At 28.4% G+C, this 24,215-nt stretch overlaps 1 protein-coding gene across 3 annotated transcripts in view; it reads left to right on the forward strand.

The window, feature by feature from the left end:
* Positions 1–1,162: 1,162 nt before the first annotated feature.
* Positions 1,163–24,215, forward strand: part of Burs (Cuticle-tanning hormone bursicon) — a 51,137-nt gene continuing 28,084 nt past the window's right edge. For 2 of the 3 annotated variants that reach the window (XM_087167443.1, XM_071182910.2), the window contains exons 1-2: positions 1,163–1,310; positions 10,741–10,819. The gene's annotated coding sequence lies outside the window, so the exon portion shown is untranslated. The remainder of the gene's footprint in view (positions 1,311–10,740; positions 10,820–24,215) is intronic. The other variant, XM_071182912.2, reaches the window with a different exon arrangement.

Here is a 24,215-nt window from a genome sequence, read left to right on the forward strand (position 1 = left end):
TATTTAATTCAAGTTTTTTTTCCTTCCTTTTTAGGTTAAACCATATTATTGTCTAGTTAATATGGTTTAATAAACATTTTTGTATGGTTTCAGCGAATTTGTTAAATATGAATCAATATTTTTACGTATATGATTCCCCTGATTTATCTCTCTCGGCCACTGTTCTTTTTTCTAGTCTTGTTTTTCATCTTCTTTTTCTCTTGGCTGCTGTGGTCTTTCCAGTTTTGTTTCTCACCTTTATTTTTTTCATTTTTCGTTGGCAACTTTACGTTTTTTTACTTCAAATAATTTTTGTTTCTTCTCATTTACGTCTGGCAAGTCTTGCAAATGGCAGCCTATTTTGAGATGCTTGAAATATGTCAATTTTTTTGTTGTTGCTTTTTATATATTTTTGAAGCGAATGAAATTTTCAGTCTGGTAATATATGACACACTTCCAGAAACATGTGTTCCAAGAAATCATGCTATAACGTATTTAAATTAGAGCCAAAGAAGGGTACCTTGGCATCGTGACATTGGATGGGTATAGCTACTTAAAAACCAAAATAAACACGCGAGTTAGCTGTAATCTTAATCGATAGTTAAAGAGAACCAAATTGCCAAGGAAGTTTAAAGTGATATTAAAGTCAGTGCATTATGTAGGTATGCTGATATTAATGGTACTATTAAGTTATTAACTGAATTGAACTTTAAGTTCACCGAACTTTTATTTTTGGCTCATAAAAATATTCATGGAGCAATAAACATTCCTCTTTCACAAAAAGCATCTAACTGGCTCTAACGATTTATGAAAAATCATTTCTTTCCCTAAACGAGTGCCCACCCTGTCATTTATTCATTTGTGCCTTTTGTCATTCCCCGAAATCTGAAAAGGACCTTCGGTTAGTGATATTATATCCACCCAAAGACCAAGATTCGTTTCCCAATCTTTTTTGTACCAAAAGAGGATTTTTTCTCATAAAAGTATGAAAAGGATCTGAAATCAGTGAAGAAGAGAAAAAGAGTCGTCACTGATTATGAAAAGGCTTTACCTGCTATGATAGATGAAAGATATCCCAAGTAGGTGTGTCTGAAGCACGTGTCCAAATGACGTCACGACTGAGGGATCCGCCCTTCCTCTAGGGATAGCCGTGTTCCTGAAATTCCGGTGTACATACACATCCATCAGATTGAAGAATATCAGACTACAGAACGAGGTGAATATTCAGAGCCGGTGTTTCAGATGCGCAGATCTCTTCCAAGTCGTGACACTTTATACACGTTAAATGTGGACCATTTTTTTTCTTCTCTTTCGCTGGTGGTAGACAAGAGGTGAATATTCTTGCTATTTGATAATCTCCCTATTAAATAAATTTATATTTATATTAAGAAAATACATGTATAGCTAGTAGTTTCTTTCCAGTCAATTATATAAAAATTGTTAAGATTATATTCAAAAAAATAATGAAGTACCTTTTGATATTCTACATTTAATATTTAAAATTTTTTCTTCTTCTTAAAATACATGTATAGCTAATAGTTTCTTTCCAGTCAATTATATCAAAATTGTTAAGATCATATTTAAAAAAATAGTGAAGTACGTAAATATTAAGTGGGCGACCTTTGTGCTAAAATACAAAACTAAGGCAAACAACGTTAAAGAGCACTTTTTTGTGCTCTTTAACTTTGTTTGCCTTAGTTTTATAATGAAGTACGCTTTGATATCCTACATTTAATATTTTTTTTTTAAAAAATACATGTATAGCTAATAGTTTTTTTCCAGTCAATTATATCAAAATAGTTAAGATTATATTTAAAAAAAATAATGAAGTACGCTTTGATAATCTACATTTAATACTTTTTTTAAAAAAATACCAGTATAGCTAATAGTTTTTTTCCAGTCAATTATATCAAAATAGTTAAGATTATATTTAAAAAAAATAATGAAGTACGTTTTGATAATCTACATTTAATATTTTTTAAAAAAATACATGTATAGCTAATAGTTTCTTTCCTGTCAATTATATCAAAATTGGTAAGATTATATTTTAAAAAAATAATGAAGTACGTTTTGATATTCTAAATTTCAATATATTTTTTTTTTTAAAATAAAAGTTAAGAGCAATTTTATGTAGTTAACGGATTGTATATTTTTTTATTTAAAGAGCTTTAAGACCAATTTTAAAAGATTGCGGGAACGCTTTAATTTCTAGGAATTATTGAGATATTTTTACAAAACATGTTAATTGTTATAAAACATTTGAATAGAAGAATAATTATTTAGTTAAAGTGAAAAAAATTAAATAAAGTTAGCTAATATGAATAAAATATTACTTTATTTTCTTGAAGACAAATTATTATGAAAAAAAGTTCATTAAAAGCGTTTTTATGAAAACCCTTAAATTATTTCGTTGTGGGTACTTGTAAATTTATGTATTTCTTATTATAAATAGATCCTGAGGCGATATGCCACATTGTTACAGGTTATGGTTTGTCTGTATAATTTATTTTATAACCAGCGTTTTATTGTTGTTTCATTTAGCGGATTTGCAGCTTATAATTTTAAACTCCGCACAGCGTAATTTTGAGTCTAACTATGAAAACAAGGGACAAACTCGGAAAACAAGGAACTTTAGAAATTAAACTAACCCACATTTTTGTTCCGTGGATTAGGAAACAAAAAAATCTATCACAGTTAAAATTGCAGCGAATTTGCAGCTGCAGCTTTTAATGTTTATCTCCGTAGCTGTGCAGTTTTGAACTCAACTCTGAAAACAAGGGATAAACTAATAAATCGAGGAACTTCAGAAGTTAAAATAACTCATATTTATATTCGATGGATAGGGAAACTATGGAAACCTTTCGCAGTTAGCCATATACCGGATTTGCAGCTTTTAATGTTTTAACTCCGTACCAATATTAATTCTGAGCCTAACTCTGAAAATTAGTACAAACTAGGAAGACAAGGAACCTCAGAAGTTAAACTAACCTATAATTATGTTCTGTGGATAGTGGAACCACGAAACCTTTTAACAGTTAACCGTAGGTATGATCAGCATACCCATGGGGGATCCTTCGTGATAATACGGTGATTTATGCTAGCTAAAAACCGTGTACAAATCAATTAGCAATATTTAAAGCTTAGTAGCTTTGATAGGAAGTGAGCCTTTTTATGTTCTCTATCCATCACCTTAAATCTTGAAAACTGATTCAGTACATTTGAGTTTATATTTTTTCTAGGATATCGTGAAGATATCGCTATCAGTGACAATGTTATAAAGTATCTATCTCAGTAACATCGTTTACCTTAAGATTAACGTAATCAATAACTAAATCTTAACTAAATTTATCATCTAATCTTAACATAACTTAACTTAACGTAATCAATAACTAAACTTTCCATCCATCCTGATTTTGTATGGGAATGTGAACAGATTACATTTTCCTTTGTTTACATTAAGTTTACAGTAAGCATACTCATATATCACTGCTATTTAAATATGTGAACATAAAATATATAGTGATTTATGTGTTTGTCTTCACTTTATAAGTCTCACAAATTGACATCCTTAATCTTTATCGATATTAAACTATGATTTTTTATCGTTTTTTTTTTTCTTTTCTTAATCCGATGCAGGGGAAGCCATTTAAAAGATGATTAGTAAATAATATTTTTTTGAAAAATTGTTTCTGATCCCTATGCTTTATAATTTTTTGAAAATATTTGATGAAACTGTAGAGCAAAATAAGGCAGTTTATAAATGAAAAATAATTTTCTTTCACTGGGATCATCTGCATTTGTTTTTTTATTATTTTGTTATCATTTAGTGAAGAATATCAAAAAGAAAAATACCAGCATAGTATTAAAACAGTTTTTCGAAACTTTCATTTGTAACTTTTTAAATTATTGAGTTCAAATTTTCTATCAGCTTTAGAAATCTGTACTATAGTTATGTCTTATAAATGCTGACGCACCGCAAGGCAATTTTCTTTTTGTTTCAAAACCAGCATTTTTTAAAATTTTTTATTAGCTTTGATTTTAAGATTATATTTTCCATTTTTTTTCCTTTTTATTTACTTACTATTGGTCGCTTTCCTTTCATTCTTCCCTCTCTCCTGTACTTAATAAATCTGTTGTATTAATTTTTTTTGTTCTTCAAAATTCACTACATCCTATTATTATTAAGAAGTCTAAATGTCTGGGGAGATTTCCGTATCCTGATCTGTGGCAGAATAATTGCCAAGTCTTGGCAACTTCCATGCAACGGCCAGCGAGAAACTAAAAAAAAAAAAAAAAAACATTGCAGAAAGGGACCAACTCGAAATGTATAACTCGTAGCCACCTTCAGACAAATATCTACATGTTTTTTTTAAAAAAAAATTGTAAGTTTAAATTCTATTTGGCGCCTTGGCGATTGTAATTGGCGCAACAGATCACGATACGGAAATATCCCAAAATGTCTGAATAAGCTTCGCATATTTTCGAATTTTGTATGCAATTAATATTTTTTAGCCAAAAAAGTTATAATTTTTTTTTATTCCACATTGTCATGAAGAGCATAGTGTTAAGGAAACTTCAATGCAATTGAGAAAAACGTCTTTGTGATGCATAGAAACATTAGTTTATTTTTATAAAAGGCATAGTTGAAGAGCGTGTAGACAGCTTAGTGTTACTTTTAAAATCAGCTTTAAAATATGTTTAAACATTGTTTGCAAAGTATATATTCTTTTTTTGAAATCGGGCTGTATTTACTTAAAAGAATTAATTAGTGTTGTATTCTTACCAAGGATCAATGTGCGGGCCTGAACCTGAAAAATAGAATTTTTTTCAAAATCTCATTTCGAAGTTATTTTTCTCAAAATCTCTTTATATCAGTATAGATTTATTTTCATAACTACGTCAATCTAGTTTCACAAAAAGTGTTTTTTGTTTTGTTTAAGCGATAAATAAAAGCATAGAACTGGCAGAAAAATATAGTTGGTAATTTTCAAACGAGGGCGTGATTAGCTATTTCAAATCCCAAACACCTTTATTCAAAACCAGATTTGAAGAACGGTAAAGTGATTGCAATCCATTTAAATTATGCGTCATTTTTTTTATAAACTTGCTTGGTTTACATAAAATTGAAATTTACATGCATAAAATAATATAAATGTGGTAGTCTATTGTAATTTTTTTCTAAATAAAATTTTGTAAAATTTTTCCATTGACTAAAAAACATTAACTATGGTAAGAAAGAATTTTTTTTCCTTCCGAAAAACTTATACGCTAAAAATCCTAATTCTCTAGATTAATTTCTAAAAAAAAAATGTATGGAAAAAGTTATTTTATTTCAATGACTTTTTAGATGTTACAAATAATGTGTGTAATCCGACAGTCCTTAGAATGCCTAATAATTGTATAGAAAGCCTAAAATCGACCGGCAATCTAAATTTAAATACAACAAATAATAATTTTAAGCTAATAGAACATTATTTGCCAAAACAATTAAGTCCCTCGTTTGCCTTATAAGGCAATTTCAATCATATTTTCTCACCGTCACAATGTTTTTCGCTCTCTGAAACTTAATAATATCTGAGTCCATTCAAGCAGAAAAAAATGTATTGACTAGCTGTACAATATTACTCGAGTCGGGTGTGACTATACCGTGCTAATCTTAGGATAAAATGTGACGATTATAGAAACTATATTTGACTCAAAAGCATAAGGAAAGCAAGGAAATAACTTTGCGTATTAGACAGTTCATAACTGTTTTTTATAAAACAGTTTTTCTCTCTTTTTCTCACTAATTATATATAGATTAAAACTGTCAATCCAAATTCTAGTTTTTGTTATGCAGTTTAACTTACCGTAGGAAAACTTTAACCTTTTGAAAAATCATTTTGAAATTATTTGCTCTTTACTTCTCAGAAATTATTTTATCTTTCTGACTAAACATTGCATAAATAAAATTAAGATTCGACTTCATTGTCGAATTGAAACTCTAACTGATTATTATCTGGCTTTAGATATAATTTATCGCTAAGTTAACTTGCCAGACATCTTCATGAGGGTGAGCCACTGTAGCTTTAAGCGTTTTTACACTTAAATATGATTTCAATGAGTAAAAACTTTTAAGATCAAGACAGTTTAACATTTTTCTTTACAACCGAACACTAGACCTGTTGTGGCTCAGGGGACAGAACCTTCGTCCCTCAATGAGATGACCTCTTTGTGATTTTAATGACCGACACTCCTGTTTGGTATTTTTTTAAACGAAGAAAAACACGATTTTTGACTTTTCTAGTATAGGTAACAAATTTTTTACGAATTAAAACTGCAACCAAAAGAAAAACCTACAAAAAAACGAAAGAAAAAAGGAGAGTGAGTCGTAAAGGCCGTTGGATTGTAAATTTGCACCCTGGCTCAAATCCGGGTGTTAACTGGTCATGTGAAGTTAGCTCTCAGCTCGCGCCTATCACAGTGCTGCCATAGATATTTTATATAGTTTTTTTGTTGTTGGAATAACAGAGTTTTTTGTTAAAAGAACAGTCTGTTTGTTAATATAATAGTACAGGTTTGTTAATATAATAGTAAAATACAGGCATTCGTTATTAAATAACAGTATTTTCTGTGAAATAAACATCATTATACTAGAACACCAGTTCACTGTTTTTTTCTGTAAATTAAAAATATTTTTTTTTACTCTATAGGACGTTCAAATATTAAAAGAGAGATATTTAATCTTTACAACACTGTTCGAAATTTCTTGGTTAAGATGTTTAAATAACAATTCATTTAATTGTTATTTTACCACATTCAAATAAAACAGTCAAATAACCGTAAATGAGATGGTATTCAAACTGCTAACCGTAAGAAAATTGGTTTATTAACTGCTTTAATCTATTACGGTTAAACAATCAGAATTGTATCGCACTAACTGGGCCTACCTAGTGAAGCCTCTTAGTTCCTTGCAGTTTGGTACATACCAGGGCTGTCCAACTGGCAGCCCGCCAGCACATATTGTGCGGCCCGCCAACTTCTTATTCCTCAGCCTCGGCCTCAGTTTTCCCATTAAAATGTAAGCAAATTGTCTTATTATCCTTCTGTTCCATTGTTTTATAATTAATAATTCAACTATTAATTGTTATTGTATAAGAGGTTATTGTTCATCTTATTCAAACTGCGGCCCGCCAGGTGATCAGTGACCGGATTTCTGGCCCGTGGGCTCTTTGCAGTTGGACAGCCCTGGTACATATTATAGCCGAGAGGGCTAATCTGTCAATCTCATGCGAACAGAACGGGGGTTCAAGACCCCCCGTTAACACCACAATATTTCCTTATTCCTTTAAACACGTAGAGTTTCCAGTGTCTTGCAATTCTAAATTTGTGACCCTGTACTTTTCTATTTGTGATTAGAATATGATACTCTCATTCACTCATAAATATTCTCTTACTCTCTTTCACTGCGCTAAAAAGCTGCTCTCCAAGTCCAGTTAAATTTCTTTTTTATGGCTTTGAAATGATGGCTTTGAAAAAATGTTTTTTACCGTAAATTTTACGGTTAATTGGATGGACATGCTGCCGGTTACTTTTACCATAACTTTAGAAGGAAAATTCTAACTGTGTACCAATAAGTAGATGTCTTCATAATATCTTATACGCCTAGGTATGAATATTTATGAGTGTTCAATGTCATTTCATTTCGTGATACCATAATTAAATTCATTTTGTTTAATGATATACTAAAATTTTGATCAAAGAATCAAATGCGATATATAGACAGCGGTACGTGATTTTTATTCTTTTTTTTTTTGCGAAATTTTACTTATTTTTGAAAATAATTGTCAAGCTTATTTAATGTTTTAAAATTTATGTTTTGAAAATAACTTTCATGTTCTGAAGGAAAAATTGCTTTTCAAATGAAATTTAGGGAAATTCACATTCGTTTATAATAGTACTGTTACATACGTTCAGTAAATGAATGCATGCATAAAATTTTTTGTAATAACTATTAAATGCATGCGAAAAAATAATAATACATTATGGTATCATTTGTACTCTTTGCTTATATTTTCCTATTCTAAAGTATTATTCATAACTCAATCGTAAACATATATTTTTTTCCAATTTAAAACCTGCAATTAGTTCTTCACCTTACACCTATCAATCAATGAAATGTCAAATAAACTGAGTGAAATGAACTCTAATTTCTTGTTGATAATTTTGGGCTTTGCTTAAGTTAGATCAGGTTTATTTAAGCCACATTTGCCTGAAGTTGTTTTGCAATTCGACTTTGAAAGAATGCATTTGTAATTTAAACTCTAAAATTAATAAAAGAATTTTCCAGAAGGACATATCCTAATGAATATTAAATATCACGGTGATAATTAACAACTGTTTATTTTCGGCTAAGCACCTTTCTTTCAAAAACAAGTTTCAAATGAAAAAGGAATGCTGATGGAAGGGATTTCGTTTTTCTAACTGTGCAGCTTATCTTAAAAAAATTAGTGTCATACTTTTCGACAGTTTTAAGATATTCAAAGATTGCTATAGTTAATTTTTTTTTTATCTTTCATTTATAATTTTAAAAAAATTTAAAAGTTTTTCTCTTAATCTATTGTAATTTGTTCGGCATAAGTAATAAAAATACAGAAATATGCTTGCACTTTAAAAAAGGGAATAAAGGGAAAGTTTTAAGAAACTTTCTTCGTTTTGACGAAACTATTTCTAAGTACATGCTTAGCAGCGAACATTTCTTCAAAATGACGAAATGTTCGCTCACTCTTACGAGGAAACAAATTTCGTCCATAGTAAAGAAATATTTCATTATTCTATTTAATTTTTTTTTCAAAAAAAGAAAAAAAAACCTCAATAACACAAGAAAGACAGGTAGAGCAGGGAAGTACATGCTCCGAGCGAACATTTCTTCAAAATGGCGAAATGTTTGCTCACTCCGACGAGGAAACACATTTCGTCAATAGTAAAGAAATATTTCATTATTCTATTTAATTTTTTTTTCAAAAAAAGAAAAAAAAACTCAATAACACAAGAAAGACAGGTAGAGCAGGGAAGTACATGCTCCGAGCGAACATTTCTTCAAAATGGCGAAATGTTTGCTCACTCCTACGAGGAAACAAATTTTGTCAATATTAAAGAAATATTTCATCTTACTATTTTTTTTTCAAAAAAAAAAAAAAAAAAAAAAAAAAAAAAACCTTAATAACACAAGAAGGACAGGTAGAGCAGGGAGGTACATGTTCCGAGCGAACATTTCTTCAAAATGTCGAAATGTTCACTTACTCCGACGAGGAAACACATTTCGTCAATAGTAAAGAAATATGTCATCTTACTATTTTTTTTCAAAAAAAAAACAAACCTTAATAACCTTTTTAATCAGACAATATTGTTCTTGGGATTATTTAATTAACATGATGCGTAGAGATTTTAAAAAGTGCTTAAAGGTGCTTATTTTCGATTTTTGTTTTTTAAAAGTCCCTAAAGGTGCTTTTTTCATTGGGTGTTTTTAAAAAGTGCTTAATTTTCCATTTTCGAAAAGGAGATTTCTTTCTTTACCATGTCTATTTTCGCCACGTATTATGCAAAAGCGTGCTTTCACATTGTTCTATTCAATGTTTTCACCACATTCAACACTATGAAAGCGCTAATCGTTTTACATGTTCGATTAAATACTTGCAAGTCCGCATGTGAGTTTACTGAGCTGGGGCTCGGTGAGATTCTTGCTCTCTCATGTGCAACTCTGCTGCATTTTGCAAGATATTCTCAATTTCAGGATTCATTTTCCACGCTCTGATATCAAACCGAATAATATCTTGATCATTTTATAATAGCTAATATAATGAAAAAAAAAGTTCTTTGTCAGAAACCAGTTATTTTATCATAATCATGCAAAGTCTTTGAAAATTATTTTGGCATTTTGTTAATGTATATAGCGCTTTTTTTTTTGAGCTCTTAAAAAGTACTTAAAAGGTGCTTATTTTTTGTTGAAATATTTGGCTACGCACCCTGTTTAATAACAATTACTTATAAAGTTTTTCAAGCAGTTAAGAATATTATTTTTATAAGATTTATTGCTTATAATCAGCATTTTAATAACCAACTTATAATTATTTGTAGAAAGAAATTTTTCCTGTTTTTTTTTCTTTCTAAATCTCATAAAGAATTCAAATCATTTCATGTTGGGTTTTCCCTTTATTGTTCTGGAGCAGAACACAAATTCTCGTTTGAACCAACTTCAAAGATTTTGACCTTGAGGGTCAGGTTCATTGTTTTTTCGTTTTTGAGTCTCAAAACTATTAAATTTTCACGCAAAATAAAATATAAATAACGAAACCGATCCTTTAACTGCGTGAATCCACGAGTAAAATGTGTAGAAATTTTCACGGCACACAATGATTTAAGAGAATGGTAAAGTATTCCTTTCAAATAAGAAAAACAATAATTATATTTTTGATGAATGTGTCGAAAACTAGTATTCTTATTTGCATTTATTACAGCTTCAATAGTTATAACAAAAAACACGAAGAGCATTATAAATACGATACAGCGGGTTCCTAAAAGACAATTTTTTTTATATTGTTGAACATTTTTTATTGGTATAACTATACATCTTAGATTGATGTAAAATCCGGTTTTGTAAGTTATTTCAGTTTCGTTCGTACCTCCCGACGTAATTATTCTCTGCAAACATTACTCATTCAAACCGCATCGAGATGAAGTAGAAATTTATGCACGATTTTTATATATTTTTATTTTCCGAAGGTTGGAAACATCTTTGGAGTTTGAGGTACATCAAGAGCAATCACCTTGGAAAACTGATCATGAACTCAACTACAACTTTGTGAGTAGATTATAATTTTTAATAGATTAACTTTGTGTGTATAATTTATAAGTAGTATATGTAATTTTAATAAATTTAAAGGTTCCTTAGATTTTGTTAGATAGAGCTTTATTAGGTAATTTTATTTTGTGAAATTTACCGCGTTTTTGGACTTATGGGCACATTAAAAAGCTCTGAAATTTTAAACCTAAAGTTTTGGTAAGGGTTTCCGTATAATTAATGATAAAATGTAGTTCGCTAAGTGATAAAATTTGATAAATGTAGTTAAATTAAGTAATTTTATCATGGCACCTTAGAGCAGGGTATGTAAACATTTTATTCGGTTAAATTTACTTTTCAGTTTTGTATCTTTCACTAAATCTGTTGGTTATAAGAACTATAACTTCGAAAAACAGAATTTTCGATAAACCGTTACCTTGATAAATTAGAAAACTTACCAAATGGATGGTTTAAATACCGTCTATTTTAGTTTTTAATACCAAAATTATGTTTTTCTTCTTTTAAACGATATTTAGTTATTCATAAATTAGTTGATTAAAGGATATATATTTGACATTATTGTAGTGATTTATTATGACTATTGTTTAGTTTTAAAATTATAAATTTAACAAAAAATTATGTCAATGATATTAGTCATTAAAACTACGTAATAATAAATATTTATAGGTTGCATCCGTCTTTTTATTACACTATAAAAAGTTGAATTAAATATGTGGAAAATTTAGTTATGGTTAAGTTTATGAAAATTTTTATTAATGAAATGCATTGAAATACCAAAAATATTTTCCCTCAATTATAGTAAAATGTTTTTTTTAAAATTATTTAAATTCTTACTAAAACAACATTTTTGCATCATAATTGGCAATACTGAGAATTTATAAGACTTTTTGATGCATTCTAACTTTAGTTAAGTAAACTTAATCTGCTAAAAGTATATATCATTTAATGGATACCTTGGCAACCGTATCCATTTAATAATATATACACAGCATATAGATTTTCACTTTTCCCTTTTACTATGTAATTTACCTTAAGCCATTTATTTTTTTAATATATCTTTCAATTTCTTTTCGTATAAACTTCATAATACATCTCAATTGTATTAGAATGTAATTGTTGTATTAAGCCTTTTTTTCCATATTTTTTCATATGAATTTTTAAAATAGAGTATGTATAATGTTAAGTTCGTAAAAAAGATCACTTTTACAAAAAAAAAAGAAAAAAAAAAAAAAAACAGTTGTCATAATTGTGAAAAACGTCTGCTAGAAGCGACTTTTTTTCGTTATAGTATTGGTTGTAGTAACTCAATTTAATTTAGAGCTTGAGTATAATAATCTAAAAATATTTAATTTTCAAAAAATGTCCCATAGAATAAGATATACAGTATTCCTTTGAATATGTGTATCTATTTTTTCTTAAATGGTCAGGGGACTATGGAAATTAACTTTTTTTTTTAGATTTTCCTTTCTGGAAATCTTTTTATTTTTATAAATCAACTATGCGTGTGCAAGATACACTTTGAAAAATTCCGGATCAAATTTCGGCATAAAGGGCACTTTGGATGCATGATCCTTAAAATCTATTTTCTACCGTAAAATATTAAGGTGTAATTTTTACAATATTTATTTTATAAGAGTGATTCAATGATTTTACGGTAATTATTACTGTAAAAATTACAGTATATCAGATTTTTTTGTTCCGTAACATGTTCTGGTAAAAAGGGATTTTGCGGAACTCTATCCGGAATTTTTTACAGTGTACCTGATGTACTAGGTTAAAAAAATATTCAAAAATTAAGGAAAACAGAAATAAAACCAAACAAAAATAACTTACACTACAGCTATTAAAATTAATTTCAATCTTTTTTTCCCCGAGCTTTGGTTTCGAATAAGGTTTAAAAGAAATGTTTCCCGAAATGCATCCTATAATAAATATTTGTATAAATAAAAAATTAATTAGATTTCATTAAAGAGCGACACAAAATTCTCTTAATTTACATTTGAAACTATGAATCTTGAAATATAATTCAGCGTATTTGTTCTAAACTTTGTTCCTCATAAAATATTTTAAAAACCAAAATTATTTCCAAATGATTTGCTTTGCAAGGGACAATTTTATTTGAATGTAAAATTTTTACCAGGCATGTGTAACTAGACAAGTAAGGTCTTTTGTATTTGTATAGATGACACACAAAAGTTAGATTTCTTGCATTTATATGCATATAATAAAATATTCAAAAGTTCCTATTTGAGACTTTAAAGTTTTCTCCCACATTAATTAATTGTGTAAATATAACAGATTGTAATATATTTTAAATAATGCTATTTGCATTGTCAAATAGTTTTATAATCCCTTTAATTCTAAATAGCACTTTTGTATAACAAAAAGTTTTAATTAGTACAACAAAGCGGTTTAAATTGTAAGAATTTGGTGTTTTTTGTTGTTGAAAATTTAATTTCTACATAAATCGTATGTTATTTTTTAAAAGTATTTTTTGGTTATTATTTTGTTTTGTTTTTCTATCGAAATAAGTTAGATAGTAATTGTGTAAGAAAAAGAACGAAAAAAGACTAATTTTTAAAGATTGGTTTTTATGATTTTATCTTCATGTTTAATCTTAAGTTCATAATCAAAACTTGGCCATTTGCAAACTGAAAATTTTTGAGGTCAGAGGAAATAAAATTCAGAATTTTTGCACCCATTTCCGAAGATTTGTTTCTCCTGAAAAATAAATAGAATTTTTTTATTTACATTTTAGAAAGATATAATTTCTTTTTCATAATTATGGGAAATATATTTAAATTTTAACAGTTGAGACGATTTCTCAAACCCTTGTAACATCAAGAGAAAAAAAAACTAAAACGCCATTTCAAACTATTTTTAACTTAAGTAAGGGAAATTAATTCAATCAAGGAAATTAATTAAGTAAGGGAATCGTGCTAATTTCATGAACTGATATACTTTTTAGATTACTATAATTTATTCTTTACTATGATTTATTCCTTTTCAAATTCATTAAAAATGTTTGTTTCGTGCTACATGAGAAGGCATTGTTTGAGTTAACGCTTATTTCTCAAATATTTCAAAATTTTGCTGCGAAGCATTATAGATATTATTAACATTGAATTTCATTGCTTGACAATTTTAAATGTTACAAATCTCTATTTTTAAAAGATATATATTTTCTTCGCAATTGCGTCCTATACAAAATTCCTGACAAACAGTGTGCTAAAAAATAACATGAAAAAAAAACCCGGAAATTATATTTTCAGGTACTAGGACTCAAACTTAATGGTTTAAAGGGATAACCTCAAATATGCTAATTAATTCATGGAGACGATATTTTAAGTTACAAATTCAGATTCAGAACGTACTCTCTATGAATAAAGTTACCTTTGTTCCAACGGTACTTTGAGTTCTGATTTTCAAAATATATAGAGGGGGGGGGGAGATAGCCACACTTTGGAAGAAAATAGGGTTCTCATAGTTTATTTTTGAGAGAGGGTTAAAGTTTGAACTCCTTAATTTTAATTATACTTCTTGCGTATTTCGTCATATCGCGAGACTTTTTTAAGCGAATCATACACACAATTATAAAATTTTGTTTATTGAAACATAATTCGATGCAAAAATAGTTTTTAATAATTATTTTATTTATTAATAGGCGAAAAACAAATTATTAAATTATTTAAAAAGTATGATGTCAAAAAAATGATTATAATTGTTTTAAATGAGTACAGATGTGTAGGGAAATATCTCAGATGTGTAGGGAAATTGCAAATACATATCTGCCAGCTTTGACTCTTTCTAAGAAGGTATTTTCCTAGTGGTAAGGTAATACCAATAAAAATTGTGATTGTATGTTGGTACTTCGTAAATATTACGCCAATAATTTGAACATTATTAGCGAGTTAGTAAACCTATTATATATATGTTTAAATATTTAAAATGTAATAGTAGCGAAGATAATTTTATACCTTATTTATTTAATGAGGAATAAAATGTGATTCTATAAATTTTGCTACCACATTAAATATAAAAAAAATATTCCGCGAGTACCGAAAGAGTTGGCAAGTATGAAAATATCTCTAGAAGCATATAGTTACAGATTGTTCAGTGTGCAAAACAAAGAAAGGACCAACCTGAATAACTTTTGATCTTTATGTTCTAGGACTCAATCTTAAATGTTCGAAGGAGTGACCTCAACTATGCTAATTAATTAGTGCAGACGATATTATGAAGTTACGAAATCTGGCACAAAAACGTACTTGATAGTTCTTGTGAAATCAAATTTTAAAAAAGTCAGATATTTAAAAATTGATTTCTCAGGAATAACTCGATCGATTTCGCACCGATTTTTCCGAACATTAGACATAGAGCTTATTAACGCTCGGTCACAGCATTCTCATTGCGTACATTGACGGGCCCTCGCAGGATCAGCACTAATCAGATTCGAAAATTTTTTGCGTTTGAACTTTGTTTCTTTATATAACTAATGTTAAAAGTAGTTGCCAGGAATCGCTACAAACTACTGTACTACGTTACTTATTTTAAAAAGTAGGAGCACTACACTACAAACTACGGAATAAAGCAGCGACTACAGTAGTTTCGCTACTTGTAGCACGTTCTGACCACTGTTTTTCTCAAACTCGGTTAAAACTTCTTTTTTCTTCTTCATGGAATTGATATTATTATTCTTTTATATTATGTTATGTCGATCAATAAAGAAAATATATTTTTAATAGAATAATTTTGATGTATGATTCGATGTTAGAGAGGGGGGGGGGGAAATATTGCTTGAAGAAATATGTTTATGAAGTTACGTAATCATTGTAGAAAGTTATTATAATCCATTCGTCTATATTATAGAAAAACAACTATGTGCATACCGTTAAACCAATTTAATGATTAGCTAGATAGGATGAATAGCGAATTAAAATAATTTAATTTTGCTAATCAGTAAGGAGCTCTATTTCCAAGGAAATTAGTTTTCACTAGAAGAAAATGGGTTATTAAACAAAAATAATTTTGAAAACGGGACAGAGGGTGTGGCTGCTAGGGCAAGTGGCACGTGTAAGTTAGAACAGTTTTCTCCACGGAAAGTTAAGGAATTTTATGTATTGGTTATTAATTGTTTTAATTTATTGCCAAGCCTCTTTTTCTTAGCTTTACGCGTTCGAATGTGTTAGCGGAAAAGAAAGTGTGGGAAGTAAGATCAGATTTTTATGTCAAAATATTTAGCAACTCTGTAACGGTTTTCGAATTCTTTGCTGGTGTGTAGAGAGAATCTCTAAAAATTGATTTTATTCTGAACTTAAATGAAATTAAATGAAAAGATTACCGATTATTTTAATGTTATTTATTTTTTGAATAAAGGATTAAAAGAGTGGTAGACCATTTGTGCTAGCTTTCTGAAATTCGGACAGTGGGTGACAAGAGAAAATTTTAGCTCCCCATCCGAAAAATCATTCAGAAATTTTAATTACATCGTTTAGGAGAGACATTTAAATAATTTAAATTTTCTCATTGGTTTGGAGGTAGCGCCAATGATATAAATTAAACTGCAAACGATTTTGAAGATAGCTTCAGTGATATTTGCTTTGCTTATAGCTCTCATCAATAAAAAAAAAAAGAATTTATTTTATCTTACTTTAATTAATTTATCAAATCAAACAACAGCAACAACCTTACAAAATTAATTACCAAACTTAATTAGTGTTGCTATAATATAAATAAGCTACGTACTAAAGATCAAAATTATTGGTGAAATGACACCAATTCATTTAGAAGAAGCGTAGTAAATCGTCATGCTATTATTGATGCTTAATTAACGCAAGGCCACCGGCAAGGACAAAAAATAACAATAAATAAATAAAAGAAAATATTTTTGCTTTATTAATTGTGCTGGTCTTTTGCTTTATTAATTGTGCTGGTGCTTTCAGTTTTGTGCACGTTTCGTCGTGTTGTTCAGCACTGATTTATAATTTTTTTTTCACTCCCTACGGCGAGTGGTTATTCAGCTAGTAAGGAGGTTAAAAATGTTTGACTTAATAATCGTCTGCTTCAAGAAGCTCTTAAGGTATTATTTCACTGTGTAAATCTATTGCATAAGAGTTGGTAAAAGTAGTTAGTAAAAGTAGGCGTGAATTAAATATAGGTCTACTACTATTTTTCCTAGCATGGTTGGCAAAAGGTCTTTGATTACTAATGATGATTTCGGTAATGCCCGTCACCCTTTCTTCAAATATACTAATTTATAAGTTTGGCTTTTCCAAACGAGATCGTATCACTGCTGTTTAAAATGACAATATTGATGATAATTCTATTTTTTTTTTAATGTAAAGAAATACGAGTAAAGGCATTTGATAGAGTTATAAGGGTAGTTTTAAAAATCAAGAACAATGTGGACACATATATAACTTTATTCCGTTTATTTGGCAGCAAGTCGTAGCGAGATATAATAAAAAAATAATAATATCAATTCCTTAAAAAAAGAAGTTTCATCTGAGTTTGAAAAAAAAAGATATATATCCTTAGTTTTGTAGACAACTTCCGGTATGACTAGATTAGAGAAAAATTGTTTATTTAAATTGTAATTATAGATACATTAATGTCTAGATAATAAACATGTTTTTATTTTACATATTTATATTTTCTTTTTGTAACTGGCAGTTTTCACCGATATATTTGCACAACTTTATCTGAGATAGAACTTACATTTACAGATGTTATGAATTCGAAAGTTGAATAAAAATGAATGGTTGCTATGTTTCCCAAGTTATAATTTAAAAAAAATATTTTTTAAATTTTTATGAATTCAATCTTTTCACTTGTCTTAATTGAAAGTGTCATCTAGTTCCTACACGGAGAATAAAATCTTGGGAAAATTACCGTACTGTATGGTAGAGACATTCTTCGTAAAAAAAAAGTTATTCCGGTTAATAAAACTAAAATATACGATACTTAAACCATTTATTCGGTAATTTTTTCTTTCATATGGTAACAGCTTACTAGAAATTCTGATTTTAAAAACTTGTAGTTATTTTTATTACCTCATATTTAGTAACAAATACAAAACTGAAATGTAAACTTTACCGAATAAATAGTTTTTATGCCATGCTCAAAGGGAAAGGTTCCTAATTTTATTAGTCCTATTTTTTTTTTTTTTTTTTTTTTTTTTTTTTTTTTTGGTTATGGAACACTAAATTATCAGCATTCTTCAGACGGAACCCCGACTTTATAATTAAAACATATAAAGATAATTGGAAAACTGTGTGTGAAAATATTTAATAAGAAGAATGGCATTCTTTTATTAATAATCTTAAATTAGGTTTTTATATCCGACTGTTTGAATTCGCAGTTGAATCTAGTCTTGTCATGATTTTTTTTGTTTCTAAAAAGCTGAAAATAAATGAAGTAATCCGAATTATAGTTTTTATTGAAATGAAAGCTAAAAGGAACTTCTATAAACTTTGAAAATTGTTAGTAAGAAAACATTTAATAAAAATCTAGTTTTTGTTTCTTTTTTTGGTTTGAAAAATGCGAGGGGAAGTAATATTTATAAATGCACGTTCTTTTATAAATGCAGGAGGCGTTCTAATGCATTATTTTATAAATGCATGTTCTTTTCGTAGTTAATTCAATACGTTATTTGAAAAGTTGAGTATTTTTTCCGCAAAATTGTGTTATTTCCTTTTTATTAGCATTTTGTTTTAAAAATGTCATAATGGCAACCAAAATATTAAGTAAATAATGGGTCATTGATTGGATCTAAATAAATTTACATGTTTAAAAAAAAAAAAAACTTAAAATTTTTAGAACTCGTTTACTTTTTCTATGGAACCCTCGGGTTCCGCGGAACACATTTGGGAAAGCTGCTCAAAGGTATAATGATAAAAATTGCCAAATTTTACCTCATTTACCAAATATTAACACATTATTTAAAACCATATTTTATTTATAGTTTTACCAAAATCATTACCAAAGCGCTACGGTAAAAACTACCAAGCCAGAAGCACGGTGAATTTTATCACATTCAGATAGTTTTAGAGCCCAGATTTTTCTCAGTGTGTCAAAATAATTATAATTATAGAAGCACGCTCATGTAATTAAAAAAAAACGCGATTGTAAATGTTATTTAATAGATTGGATTGCATAACTCCATTGTTATAATGCTAGTGCTTCCTGTTTCACTGTAAATGTAGACACTTTCATTTAAATTAACGAATTTAATGACGTTAATGAAACTTTTAGTTTAATGAATTTTTTTTGTTAGAACATTTATTTTAACAGGTACAAATTTATCTGCTATTTTTTTTTCAAGTGGTGTTACTGGGAATATTATACTTATAACAAAAGCATCACTGCTGATGGTCACTGGAAAGTTATGTGACAACAATAAATTTTCCACAATCAGCATCAATAGCAGGAAGTAAACAGGAAGAAAAATAGTTTGAACACAGAGCCATCTATGAACGAAACGCGATATCCACGAATCTAGGAATGATTCAATTTATGAGCCATTATGAATTTGGCCAGTAATTTTTCTTTCATCTCATATCAAATTGCCAAAATTCTTTTTCGTTAAAGGTGTGGTGGCTTGAATTTTCTATTTTTAAGTATTGGGGATCAGAAAAAACTCTTATTTGATGAAGCTTTTAGTAGGTGTGTCATTTATTTATGATCTTTTACTTATGATTATTTTTTGTTTATTATTTCCTTTTCAACTTCCAAATCATTGTTTAGTCTTTTGGGAAGTGCGCCAATGATATTTGATAATTGAATATTTTATCTGGCAGTTAAGTAATTCTAATCTTTCATTTTGATTCTTGGAAAATTCGTTTGTCATGATAAATTACTCTTGTTGAATAATTTAATGTAATCTAAACTTTTTAAAATTAATCTTTTTCATGATAAAACTATTGAAAATTTACTAAATTAAGATATTTATTTGTTTTGAAAGTATGTCTTTATTATGGATGAGAAATACTAATGATAAATTCTTTTTAGTATATTAAAATAAAACTTGGAAATTTTTTTCATTTCATAAATTTAGCATCTGAAATCTTTTTCTTCCATCTATCATTAAACGAAGTTTAAAATAAACTTTTTTTAATAATAAACTTTTTAATAATGAACTTAAAAATCTTTAAACTTAAATTATTTACTTCAATAAGGAATTGTTCTAGCGGAAATGAAGTATTAAATAATCTTATTAATTTAATTATAGTTTTTAAAAATGTTTGCAAACATGATAACATTTTGTTAATGTTGCATTGTAAGTTTATATTATGAAATCTTTTAGTTATTTATAATTTAATGTTTATATTCTCTACTTGTGATATTGAAACTTAACTATTTCGAACAAAATCTGTATAATCCATATATTTCCAATGAAAAATATGTAATTAATAGATTCGTACTGATTTTATAGCATGAATAAAAAAAAATACTTATTTTTATGACTGTTTCTTAATTTTCCAATTTTAATTTGAGTTAATCTTTTGTTGGTGATTATTGCTAATACTTATTATTTATATTTTTAAATACTGAAATACAGTAAATGTGATATATTTAAAAGAATTTCGGGCTTAATTTATAATTTGATTGATTAATTTTTTTATCTGTCCTTATTTTTAGGTTTGTAATTATCACCACCAATACTTGAAATTTTACTTCGTAAGACTTTTGACTTTTTGTAATGCTCCAAATTATTCAAATAATTTATCTTAACGGACTTCTAACGTCAAGTGAAGTTTAAAATAGACTTATAAGTTTAGCAATGAACATTGCCTTAATGAATTTTAGTGCTTAAAATTTAATTTCTTTTCCAGTGTTAATAAAGTTAAGTTAAAATAAAAACCTTTAAAAAAATGAGGAAGCTTTTAACTTTAATAAATTATTAAAAGTTTTTAAATTTTGTTTCTTTATGATTTTAAAGCTTAGAATCTTTTTAGATCATTTCTTTAATAATCTGCTTAAATGCTTGGATAATTTGACTTCATGTGTTGCTGCAATCGGATTGTAGAATAATTATAATTATATTACAATGACTATTTTGCTAAATAAAACATTCGGTATGCAACACCACTCAAGGATTTATAAATATAACTTAAGTCAAAATGCTGTATTTAACTAACTTTATCAGTTTAAATTTTCACCAAATACTTGAATAAATAAGGAAGCAATTTTATTATAAAGTAGTATCAGTGTCAAATTTAAATTATAACTACAGCTTTTTTTTACAAAATTAAATGTTTTAATGAAACATACTGTCACAATTTACTCTAACTGCTTATTTTTAATGTTTTACAAACGTGATTTTTTTTAAACTTTAAGTACTTTACATTGATTTTAGCAACTTTATTAATTTCGATTTTGTATCATTGAATTTATGACAAGCTAAAAAGTGAAGCTAATTATCGTTTTAAATTTAAATCATGCGTTGTATCGAAGACGATAATATTAAAATTTTGTTTCTCAATCAATATTTAGCGATAAAATTATGTAATTTTGAAATTAAAATCGTAAAGTTAACTCCAATTTGAACTTTCCAAAGATTAATATTTTTCTAACCATTTTCCTAAATTTAATAGTACGTAAAAAAGCACTGTAACTATTTTTCTAAAAATAGGAAGGTTTGGAACGATAATGTTCAGCAGGCCAAGGCTCACAGCGGGCTGCAGTGACATTAGTAAGTAACCATTTTTCACAATTCTTTTTGAAAAGTCACAGTTATCAATTCAAAGATGTGTAACATCCACCTTATACGAATCTTTAAACTTTAATTACACTGAGAAAAAAGTATGGCCAAAACTACCAAAATATGGTAAAATTAACCTTGTTTCTGACTCTGTGGGAACACCAAAAAGGTTGGCAATTTTTACTTTAGCGCTTTGATAACGACATTTCGTAAAATTAATAAAATATAATATTATTAAATTAATTATAAAATTAATAAATTAATTAAACAATGCGTGATAAAATTATGCAAATGTGGTAAAATTTTGTAATTTTATCATGATACCTTAGAGCAAACCATTTATTCTGTTAATTTAATTTTTAGTTTTTCTTTTTTTGCTAAGTGTGTGGTAATAAAAATTATAATTTTGAAAACCAGAATTTCAGGTAAGCTATTACTATATGAATGGAAAAATTGTTACTATACGAATGGAAAAATTGTCGTATGATTAGCTTAAATGACATATAATTTGGTTTCATTTAACCAAAATAAAGTTATTTTTAAATATATATATGTCCCGCAGTGGACTGATCGTTAAGACACGGTTCCCAGCAGATCACCGAAGTCAAGCATCACTGGCTACGGTCAGTGTGGGTGACCACTTGGATCAGTCTGCGTAGGGACCGAGGGTGTGCGGTATTGGTCCTCGTTAAACTGTGCTACCGTAAAGTGCTCCACTTCGCGCGCAGGTCGTCGGGCTACCGAAGCGGGGGTGCCATCCCTTCCGCAGAGGATCAAAATTGTGATGGCATGCCTTCGGATCATCCTCCGGGATGTTTCCCAGACCGTCGCCAATAGCCTATTGTGCAGCTCTAGTGCGACGTAAAGTAACAACAATAACAAATATATATATATATATATATATATATATATATATATATATATATATATATATATATATATATATATATATATATATATATATATATATATATATATATATATATATATATATATATATACCAATATTATACAGTACGGTAATATTACAATTTTTTCCTTGCAAGCTGTCCACGAAACATAAATTTTCAATACAATCCCATAAATGACTCAGAAACCATTCATCCAATTTCAGTTTTGTTTTTATGAGATCATTGGTCAGCAAGTCTTTTACAATTGAATTATTTTTTCCTGCCTATTTTCGAGCTTTTTAAAATATTCATAAGTTCGCTATTTTTTCAAGAAAATGAACTTTCTGTGTTTTTTCCAGCATTTTAGTTTGATGTAATATTTATGGTTTATTAATTGTTTTCAATTAAATTATTTTCTACTGTTTTGAATTATTCTTCCCTTTTCCTTGATCTTCATTGTATCTGGTTCTCCCCTGAACAGAGGATCAATGTTGAAGTACAGTAATAGTATAATGCAAAATAATAAACGGGCCACTCTGAATAACTTATGAATTAATGATTAGATCTTCACGTTCTAGGACTCATTATTTATGGTTCAAGGGGATCACCTCAAAATATACTAATTAGTGCAGACGATATGTTAAGTTACGCAATCAGACACAAAACGTACTTTCTCTAAATAAACAACCTTTTTTAACAACCTAAATAAACAACCTGATTCGGATTTCTGACCACCAAAATATAGGGGGTAGCCGAAATAGTTAGGCCAGGAAAGCGGTCCAAAGTTTGGACCCCTTTAAGTTAACTTTACTTTTCGCGTATTTCAGAATATCCCGAGAGTTTTTTAAAGGAATACAAAAATTTTGAAAGGAATTATTACATTCATTTATCCAAAGATGCATGCATCCAAAGATCCATTCAAGATAATTTTGCATTGCTGTGCGATATGCCTTGTAAGGGAGGCAATTTTTTTCCATAATTTTAAAGAATGTAATTTTACATGGTAAAATGTGAACGAAATCGGTCGAAAAGTTTTGAAAAAAATCGGTGTTATTAAAATTCGATTTCTCAGGAACTATTCGACAGATTTTGTTCAAGTTTTGTATTTTGCCACGTAAAATTACCTAAATGGCTGCTGTTCCATTCCTGCAACATGTTAAATATCTGCGAAATGATTGATCTCATTCTTGATTTTACTTTTCATGTGCAGGGCCGCGGCAAAAATGTTCACTATTCGTCAATTTTTGCTTGGTCATTCAGCATCTTTACGAAAATTCATTATTTCTTATTTTACTTAGAAAACACAAATTGAAATTGGAAATATATTAAACGCGTCTTACTTTGTTTAAATTTCGAATTTACTTGGAAAAATTAAACTGCAAAGCTCCAAGTTTTGAGGAGCAATAAATAGCAGAGGGCGTAGCCTTTAATCTGATTAGAAAATGTAAAAGCATGTCAAGACACGAAAATTGGGGTGGTAAATAAAACTGAGAAGAAAAATAATGAAAAGCTCGCTTGAAAAGAACTGCTTCGGAATTTTCGGGGGACTGGTGAGTGAGAGCGGGAGGGAAGCGGTGTCGTCTTATAGTTATTAAAAAAAGAAAAAAAAAACATTAAGAACTTAGCGCCGATAGAAATTATATTCGTAACCATTAAATTACAAATTCCCTTAGATGCTACGAGAGAAAAATGGTAAATAATAATTTTTATTTCATTGTTTTATATGTTGGTTTTATTTTATTTATTGAATTATTATTAATTACTATGTATATAAACTGGAAAAGTTCGGCATTAAGTCTCGTTT

The sequence above is a fragment of the Parasteatoda tepidariorum genome, chromosome 7 (assembly GCF_982258835.1).
Source record: "Parasteatoda tepidariorum strain Cologne lab strain chromosome 7, Ptep-v5.0, whole genome shotgun sequence".
Lineage (NCBI taxonomy): Eukaryota > Metazoa > Arthropoda > Arachnida > Araneae > Theridiidae > Parasteatoda > Parasteatoda tepidariorum.